The following is an 8,831-nucleotide window of genomic DNA, read 5'->3' as shown; positions in this document are numbered from 1 at the left end:
CAAAGCGGGGTGAGCCAGAGGTGGAGTGGGGTCTACGTCCCGCACCAGAGCCGCCACCGCGGATAGATGCCCACCCGGACCCTCCCCTATAGGTTCAGGTTTTGCGGCTGGAGTCCGCACCTTTGGGGGTAGGGGGGGTACTGTCACGCCCTGACCTTAGAAAGCCGTTTTATTTCTCTATTTGGTTAGGTCAGGGTGTGATGTGGGGTGGTATTCTATGTTCAATTTTCTATGTTTTGTATTTCTTTGTTTTGGCCTGGTGTGGTTCTCAATCAGGGACAGCTGTCTATCGTTGTCTCTGATTGGGAACCATACTGAGGCAGCCCTTTTTCCCACCGGTCTTTGTGGGTAGTTAACTTTGTTTGTGGTACTATAGCCCTTAAGCTTCACGGTTGTTTTTGCATTGTTTATTGTTTTTGTCAGCGTCATCCTAATATAAAGGAATATGTACGCTCACGACGCTACACTTTAGTCTACTTATTCGACGGCCGTGACAATTTGGCCATTGGCCCAGTTTTATTGCAAAGAATTCTAATTGGTCAACCACAGGCTAGGGCTGGGTTATAAACTACATCCTGTCCCTTTATTCTGGAGCGAGAATCACTGGAGAGAATCTCTGAGGACAGGGGAGAATGCCCATATGATTGGTCCTCTTCGAATATACCTATTTTCGTCTCCCTGATTTGCTTTGGGGTCTGTGTTATTAAAAAATGACATCAACTGCTAACAATACTTATGTAAAAAATGTATATTATGTATATGTATATTATGTATATTTTTAATAAATGTGCAAAAAAAATGTCACAACTTCTGTCACTGTGTGGTTTCCAGCGCTCTGATACTCTCTGCTCCTGAGAGATAACAGCATTTGTTTAATGAGTTGTCCCTGAACTCTGATGATGGGTGTATTTTTCAGGTGCTGCATTTCTTCTAATCTTCTAGTGTAATTACAGTCCAATGAACTAAACATGTATGCTATGAATAAAGGGGTTCCATTGCACACAGTACATACAGTTGAAGTCGGATGTTTACATACACCTTAGCCAAATACATTTAAATCCAGATTTTCACAATTCCTGACATTTAATCCTAGAAACAATTCCCATTCTTAGGTCAGTTAGGATCACCACTTTATTTTAAGAATGTGAAATGTCAGAATAATAGTAGAGAGAATAATTTATTTCAGCTTTTATTTCTTTCATCACATTCCCAGTGGGTCAGAAGATTACATACACTCAATTAATATTTGGTAGCATTGCCTTTAAATTGTTTAACTTGGGTCAAATGTTTAGAGTAGCCTTCCACAAGCTTCCCACAATAAGTTGGGTGAATTGAGGCCCATTCCTCCTGACAGAGCTGGTGTAACTGAGTCAGTTTTGTAGGCTTCCTTGCTCGCACACTCTTTTTCAGTTCTGCCCTCAAATGTTCTATAGGATTGAGGTCAGAGCATTGTGATGGCCACTCGAACACCTTGACTTTTATGTCCTTAAGCCATTTTGCCACAACTTTCGAAGTATGCTTGAGGTCAATGTCCATTTGGAAGACCCAGTTGCGACCACTTTAACTTCCTGACTGATGTCTTGAGATGTTGCTTCAATATATCCACATCATTTTCCTGCCTCATGATGTCATCTATTTTGTGAAGTGCACCAGTCCCTCCTGCAGCAAAGCACCCCCACAACATGATGCTGCCACCCCCGTGCTTCACGGTTGGGATGGTGTTCTTCGGCTTGCAAGCCTCTCCCTTTTTCCTCTGAACATAATGATGGTCATTATGGCCAAACAGTTCTATTTTTGTTTCATCAGACCAGAGGACATTTCTCCAAAAAGTACGATCTTTGTCCCCATGTGCAGTTGCAAACCGTAGTCTGGCTTTTTTTATAGCGGTTTTAGAGCAGTGTCTTCTTCCTTGCTGAGCGGCCTTTCAGGTTATGTCGATATAGGACTCGTTTTAGGTACAGATGAATGTGGTACCTTCAGGCTTTTGGAAATTGCTCCCAAGGATGAACCAGACTTGTGGAGGTGTACAATTATTTTTTTCTGAGGTCTTGGCTGATTTCTTTTGATTTTCCCATGATTTCATGCAAAGAGGCACTGAGTTTGAAGGTAGGCCTTGAAATACATCCACAAGTGCAACTCCAATTAACTCAAATGATGTCAATTAGCCTATCAGAACCTTCTAAAACCATGACATCATTTTCTGAAATTTTCCAAGCTGTTTAAAGGCACAGTCGACTTGTGTATGTAAACTTCTGACCCACTGGAATTGTGATGCAGTGAATTATAAGTTAAATAATTTGTCTATAAACAATTGTTGGGAAAAAATGACTTGTGTCATGCACAAAGTAGTTGTCCTAACCAACTTGCCAAAACTATAGTTTGTTAAGAAGAAATTTTTGGAGTGGTTGAAAAATGAGTTTTAATGACTCCAACCTAAGTGTATGTAAACTTCTGACTTCAACTGTAGTAACATCTGTTCAGTCCACAGTGATGAAGAAGAAAATGATGTACTACAACATGCATGTGAGGACAGGCCAGAGGAACCTGGCAGAGAACCAGGCCAATCTGCTGTAGAATAAGAGGAATCTCTTACAGCTGCCAGAGGACAGGCCAGAGGAACCTGGCAGAGAACCAGGCCAATCTGCTGTAGAATAAGAGGAATCTCTTACAGCTGCCAGAGGACAGGCCAGAGGAACCTGGCAGAGAACCAGGCCAATCTGCTGTAGAACAAGAGGAATCTCTTACAGCTGCCAGAGGACAGCCCAGAGGAACCTGGCAGAGAACCAGGCCAATCTGCTGTAGAATAAGAGGAATCTCTTACAGCTGCCAGAGGACAGGCCAGAGGAACCTGGCAGAGAACCAGGCCAATCTGCTGTAGAACAAGAGGAATCTCTTACAGCTGCCAGAGGACAGGCCAGAGGAACCTGGCAGAGAACCAGGCCAATCTGCTGTAGAACAAGGGGAATCTCTTACAGCTGCCAGAGGACAGCCCAGAGGAACCTGGCGAGAACCAGGCCAATCTGCTGTAGAACAAGATGAATCTCTTACAGCTGCCAGAGGACAGCCCAGAGGAACCTGTCGAGAACCAGGCCAATCTGCTGTAGAACAAGATGAATCTCTTACAGCTGCCAGAGGACAGCCCAGAGGAACCTGGCGAGAACCAGGCCAATCTGCTGTAGAACAAGATGAATCTCTTACAGCTGCCAGAGGACAGCCCAGAGGAACCTGGCGAGAACCTGGCCAATCTGCTGTAGAACAAGAGGAATCTCTTACAGCTGCCAGAGGACAGCCCAGAGGAACCTGCTAGAGAACCAGGCCAATCTGCTGTAGAACAAGAGGAATCTCTTACAGCTGCCAGAGGAACCTGGCAGAGAACCAGGCCAATCTGCTGTAGAACAAGAGGAATCTCAACTATGCCCTCAGAAATGTCAGTACAACGGTATGCCTTCAAAAATAGACTTTTGATACGTTTGTCTTTAATTTACAGTGGTGCTTATTATGATTGTTGTGTTGGTGTCTTGAGCAGCTGGAGTGTGAGCTGTCTGAGGTGCAGGCCCTGTGCCGGAAGTCAGCCCGTACCTGGGAGAATGGACTGTCCTTGCTGAGTGAGGGCTCTGGACCGCAGTGACACCCGTGCTAATATTACCCACGACCCCGGCCTGGAATCCTCTCCAAGCTAGATGCCCTGTAGTCCATGACCTGACAAATTTAGGCCTTTCTGAGGGCAAAAGGGGGTGCAACTCAATATTAGGAAGTGTTCCTAATGTTTTGTACACTCAGCGTACATGGATAATGGATTAGACCTCCAAGAAAGATCTTTGAGTTTAGAATACAGTCTGATTTTGCATTGTTGTTTACATGTAAGCTTTCTATTGGCACGTAGATAATCAAGTGTAAAAAGTAGAGTTATTTTGCCTTGTTTTACAGGTATGAGTCCTGGTACCTGCGGGACTTGACCCAATCCACCAACAGGAACGAGCTGATGATCCACTTTCTGCTGATGGAGCTTGAAACAGTGGGGAATATTTGGTTTGAAGAAGGCTACTCTACCGACCCCTGGTACAAATGAACTCCTTTTACATAATTGTGGCATTATGAGTTTACCTCGTTTGTGTAGGTTGTATGTGATTTGCTTGCAGAATTTAGCTACTGAGTCCACTGTTTTCTCTCTCCCAACAGGTTTACTTCCTTCCGGTTCTGTGTGTAGGACTACAAGGCTTATGGCATTACTGGCATCAAGATCAACAGTATCATCCACATCCATATCTGCTCCCTGCGGCTTCGCTTCGAGGACAAGCTTCATCAAATCAAATCAAATCACAAGCTTCATACCCTGTTGGCCAGTGAGGAGTTGACAATGTTCTCGCAGTGAGTGCCCATGATGATACTGGGAAATCTTAAAATGGCACCTTTCTCCTTTACTCTGTGATATTCACCTCAGGTCCTCAGTGTTATGTGTCTGTTTAAAATTAGGACGTGGAAAAAAACAAGTAGGCCGAGACGCAAAAATATACTTAATTACTTAAAGTCAAAAGAATGCGAAAGGTGTTTTAAGCACTTTTTTAAACACTTTGCACTTTCACCTTTTGTATTCTTTCTAGCATGGATTAAATTAAGTATAATTTTGTATCTCGGCCTCCTTGTTTTTTCCATTAAAGGTTGGATTCGAGTACCCTTTCTCACGTACCAGCTACCCTTCAATATAGCCTGAGCGCAGTTCCTCATACTGGCTATCTATGTCTAAAATTATAGACATAATAGTTGAACAGACTACATAAACTGCAATATTACACCTGTCAGTAGCTCTGTTTGAGACTGATCCTTACTCATAATGTTTGTGCAGTAATTACAAACGCTGGCTGGAGTATCTGTTCTATGTGTCTGATCCTGAAAGAACCAGTAAGAAAAAGGAGACGTTGCACATTCCAGAGGACGGCTTTAAAACAGCAGATATTTATAAGGTATTATTTAGATTGTACGCTATGCCTGTGATTGGGCCATTGTTTTAGTGCCTGTGATTGGGCCATTGTTTTAGTGCCTGTGATTGGGCCATTGTTTTAGTGCCTGTGATTGGGCCATTGTTTTAGTGCCTGTGATTGGGCCATTGTTTTAGTGCCTGTGATTGGGCCATTGTTTTAGTTCCAGAGATTGGGCCATTGTTTTAGTTCCTGAGATTGGGCCTTTGTTTTAGTTCCTGAGAATGTATCTTGTGTCTGTGTTAGGCCCTGGGCAGAGAGAGGGTTGTACTCTTTTCTAACAGCCGGAGTGTGACAGACAGGCCTAGGAGTACACACAGTGACAGGCCAACGAAGGTACCACCAAGCAGAGCATAGACCCTCTCCTTTTCAGTCTGCATGGTCCTATTTCATGTTTCACACAATTCAATGACTTTGTATTGCTAATGAAACCTTGAGGATATAAATCAGGATAAAACTGTAAACGTGTTAACGATATTAATTTGATTTAGAATTTGATGTATCAGAGAAACATAAATGAAATGGCTCTAACTGTCCTTCTGTTTCCAGGTCAGATCATTGTTTCCAATGTGTTCCTGGGCCGCAGCATCACTATCAGAGAAGGGGATTCAGTGGACCCCCTCAACTACCCTAAAGCTCATTATGTTTACCACAATGTGAGCCCAGAGCAGGGCCATAAGACAAATGGAGATAATGTCATTTGAAATATTACAGCTATTACTTTTCAGAAAAACAATTATTTTTACTGGTGACACTACTCTCTTAATGAAAACATCCAGCAAAAGTCAACATACTACTGTTCCATCCTCCTGTTGACAAACCTGAGACTCTTATCCATATAGGGAGGTCTTGCTCCTCCAAGATCCACCATGGCTGTGACTGCAGTCTATTTGACCATGAGCTTGTCCTGCTGGAGTACCTCATCGACTTTGAGTATAACTCCCAGTTTGGATAAAGTATACCATGTTTGTCTTTCGATGTTCCAGCAGCAGAGGCACAGAAGACCCCCCTCCCAATGATATCAACCTGGATGAGGAAATACTGAACATGGATCCCATGGTCAAACCGTGGCCCAAGATGCTGAGCCTGGATGAGAAGACTTTACTCAATGTAGCCAGGGCCAACAACGTCCTCAGTCAGGTTACAGTAAGGGTTGAGGAACTACAGTTAATGGTACCATAGACCCACTAGGTTTAGCACTGATATCCCATCTGTACTGTGACGGTGCCACACTTTCCTCTTTCTCTTTCTTTCTGAGTAAGCTGAAGGAGATCTCTCGTCTGACCAACTAGAGGACATCTCCCACACGGTGTGTCTGATGTTTGGGGCGTTTACTGGTCAACCAACCTACATCAAACAATTCTCCATTGAGAGTCCTACATACATTATGTTCCCTGTGTTCCTTCAGCCCAACCTGGACTTGGTGGACACCAGTTACAACCACCTGCTGTCCCGAGAGGGGCTGAAAGGACTAGGGTGGCTCATGCAGCTGGACCTGCACTGGAACCAGCTGACCCGGGCCAGGGAGGAGACGGCTGTGCTCCGGAAACACGCCCCCGCACAGCTGCGACTCGACTGAGCACCCGTTACTATCCCTGGCACAGGGTAAATACTACAGCACACACTAACACCTGCTCTAACATGAGGTTTAGAGTGCCCATGATTCGCACATTAAGACCAACCAGACACTGTGGTGATGAATGTGATGTGTTTGTCCCAGCCCGAGGCAGTGAGGATGACACTTCTGGGATGTCTGATGACCCTCACACACCTGGATGATGTGCTTGTGACAGAGGGTTCTTTCCAGGTGCTTCATCTGCAGTACAAGTGCAGCCTTTTTATTTAACAATAACCTCTGCACCCTGAGAAGATCACAGCCCTTAACCTTGACAGCCAGAGGCTCTCCAGGCTCATCAACCTGGGCAAACTGGTTGAACTGCGCTGGGACTCCTTCAATGACATCTCTAAAGTGGAGGGTCTGGACAACTGCCAGCATCTAGAGGAGCTGTCTCTCAACGACAGCTTCATCTCTAGGCTAGGCGGTCAGTTATAATCTCATTGATCCCCACAAAAATGAGAGCGAAATAATTCACAAAAGAGAAAATGTGTGAATGACAAGGGAATCATGTCCATCATAGATGAATGTGGTTTCCCCACCCTATCCTTGTCCTGTCAGGTGTGTCCAAACACCTGACAGCTCTGTTAGTTCAGTGTGAATGGGAATAAGCTGTCCTATCTGTATGGCACTGGATGGCACCATCCTGGACTGGCTGTCCAACCCACACTTCCTGTGTGTGGAGAACAACTGCATTGGCCCCCTGTACGTGGTACAGAGGGCCCGCTCCCTCTTCAAGCTGTACATCAGCAACATCATCATCATAACACGAGACATCTACCACCTGAAAATGAGCAGAGCCTCACACAGCCAAGCATGATATCATGTTTGTATATTCTGGTTCTTTAGTATTTCGAGACCAACATTTATTTATTTTTTCTTTGTTTTTTCTAGGCTTTGGGAAACTTAATCATTCTGGATCTGTACAGGAATCCTTCAGTGGAGAAACTGGAAAACTATGGGAAATATGTGGTGTTCCACTTCCCCTCTCTAAAGGCACTGGATGGGACTGCAGTGATATGTTTACATCATAATCAAAGCAGTTCTGAATCTGTTTGTTGAATTGAGAGAAACAGAAGTGATGAGTCATTGAGATCTATAGAAAATGGCGGCTTGTGAGATTGCCAAGGATGTGTTTGGTGGATGCCTGACCCCTGACATGGTGGCGGAGAAACTGGGACACTAACTATTCTGACATCGCCGATCTCAACCTGCAATCCTGTGCAATCAGGTTACTTACCATACTGTACTGGGTAGTACTACATCACAGTATTTGTCACCTTTAGAAGAGAGATTAAAACAGAGTGCGTGTGGATAAAGTGTTCCCTCTCTCCCCAGGATGGTGGATCTGACACCAGAAGACCTGTTCTTCAACCTGCACAGTGTCAACCTAGAGCACAACAACCTCACCTCCTTCAGTGGCCGTGTCTGCCTGACCAACATCAAGGTGTGCCAACCGGCCAGACTAACCAATGTGGTGTTTTGTTTCCTCCCACAAGCTTGTCTGACTCTTCTATCTATGATATTTGTCAAATATTTTGATTCTCACTTTGTCAGTTGCACAGTTGGGTTAAACAATTAACAATAACTTTTTTCTTCCATGTAGGCACTGTGTTTAAACAATAACCACAGAGTCCATCCTGCCTAGGCAGAAGGCCCAGGCCCACCTGACTAACAGACAAGGTGAATTCCATTGGTTACGGCTAGCAGGGCTCCTCAAAGGCAGTAGGTACCAGCACTACAGATGAAAGTCTATTATTTGAACATAACATTTAAATGTATTACCTTTTAAACACAGTTTGTGATCTGGAAATAAACGATTCATGAAAAGCTTTAACCATTTATGTTTTCTCAGTACAGTGGTGACCCATCATTTAGGGGTTTGCTACAAAAACGAAAAAGATTGAACCTGTTTTGCATGTTATTTTGACATTAATACATGTCACATATCAGTTTGCAAACAATGTAAAAAAAAATCATTAATAAAGCCGCATACAAACTTGGTCTCTTTTTTTGCTTTCTTGAGCAAGGCAGCTCCAAAATGCAGGTGTTTCTGTGCAGTGCAAAATGCAGTGCATTCTGTGGTGGTGGGGCAGCCAGCAGAAAATACAGAGCGTAGAGGTTGATAATGTTCTCAAGATGTGCCGTGATTGGCTCGGTGTTCTGTCACTCATGGGGACACTACATAGCCGCAAAATCTATGGGTAGAGCTAAAAGATTCAAGCCCCTTGGGTGCTGCC

General features: G+C 44.2%; 1 pseudogene; it reads left to right on the top strand.

Moving 5' to 3' along the window:
* The first annotated feature begins 4,972 nt into the window (after positions 1-4,972).
* On the top strand, positions 4,973-8,494 carry LOC112261720 (annotated as a pseudogene).
* Positions 8,495-8,831: the final 337 nt, after the last annotated feature.

Source organism: Oncorhynchus tshawytscha, linkage group LG11 (assembly GCF_018296145.1).
Source record: "Oncorhynchus tshawytscha isolate Ot180627B linkage group LG11, Otsh_v2.0, whole genome shotgun sequence".
Classification (NCBI taxonomy): Eukaryota; Metazoa; Chordata; class Actinopteri; order Salmoniformes; family Salmonidae; genus Oncorhynchus; species Oncorhynchus tshawytscha.
Note: the sequence above shows the minus strand (reverse complement) of the source record. Positions and strands in the feature narration are given on the sequence as shown.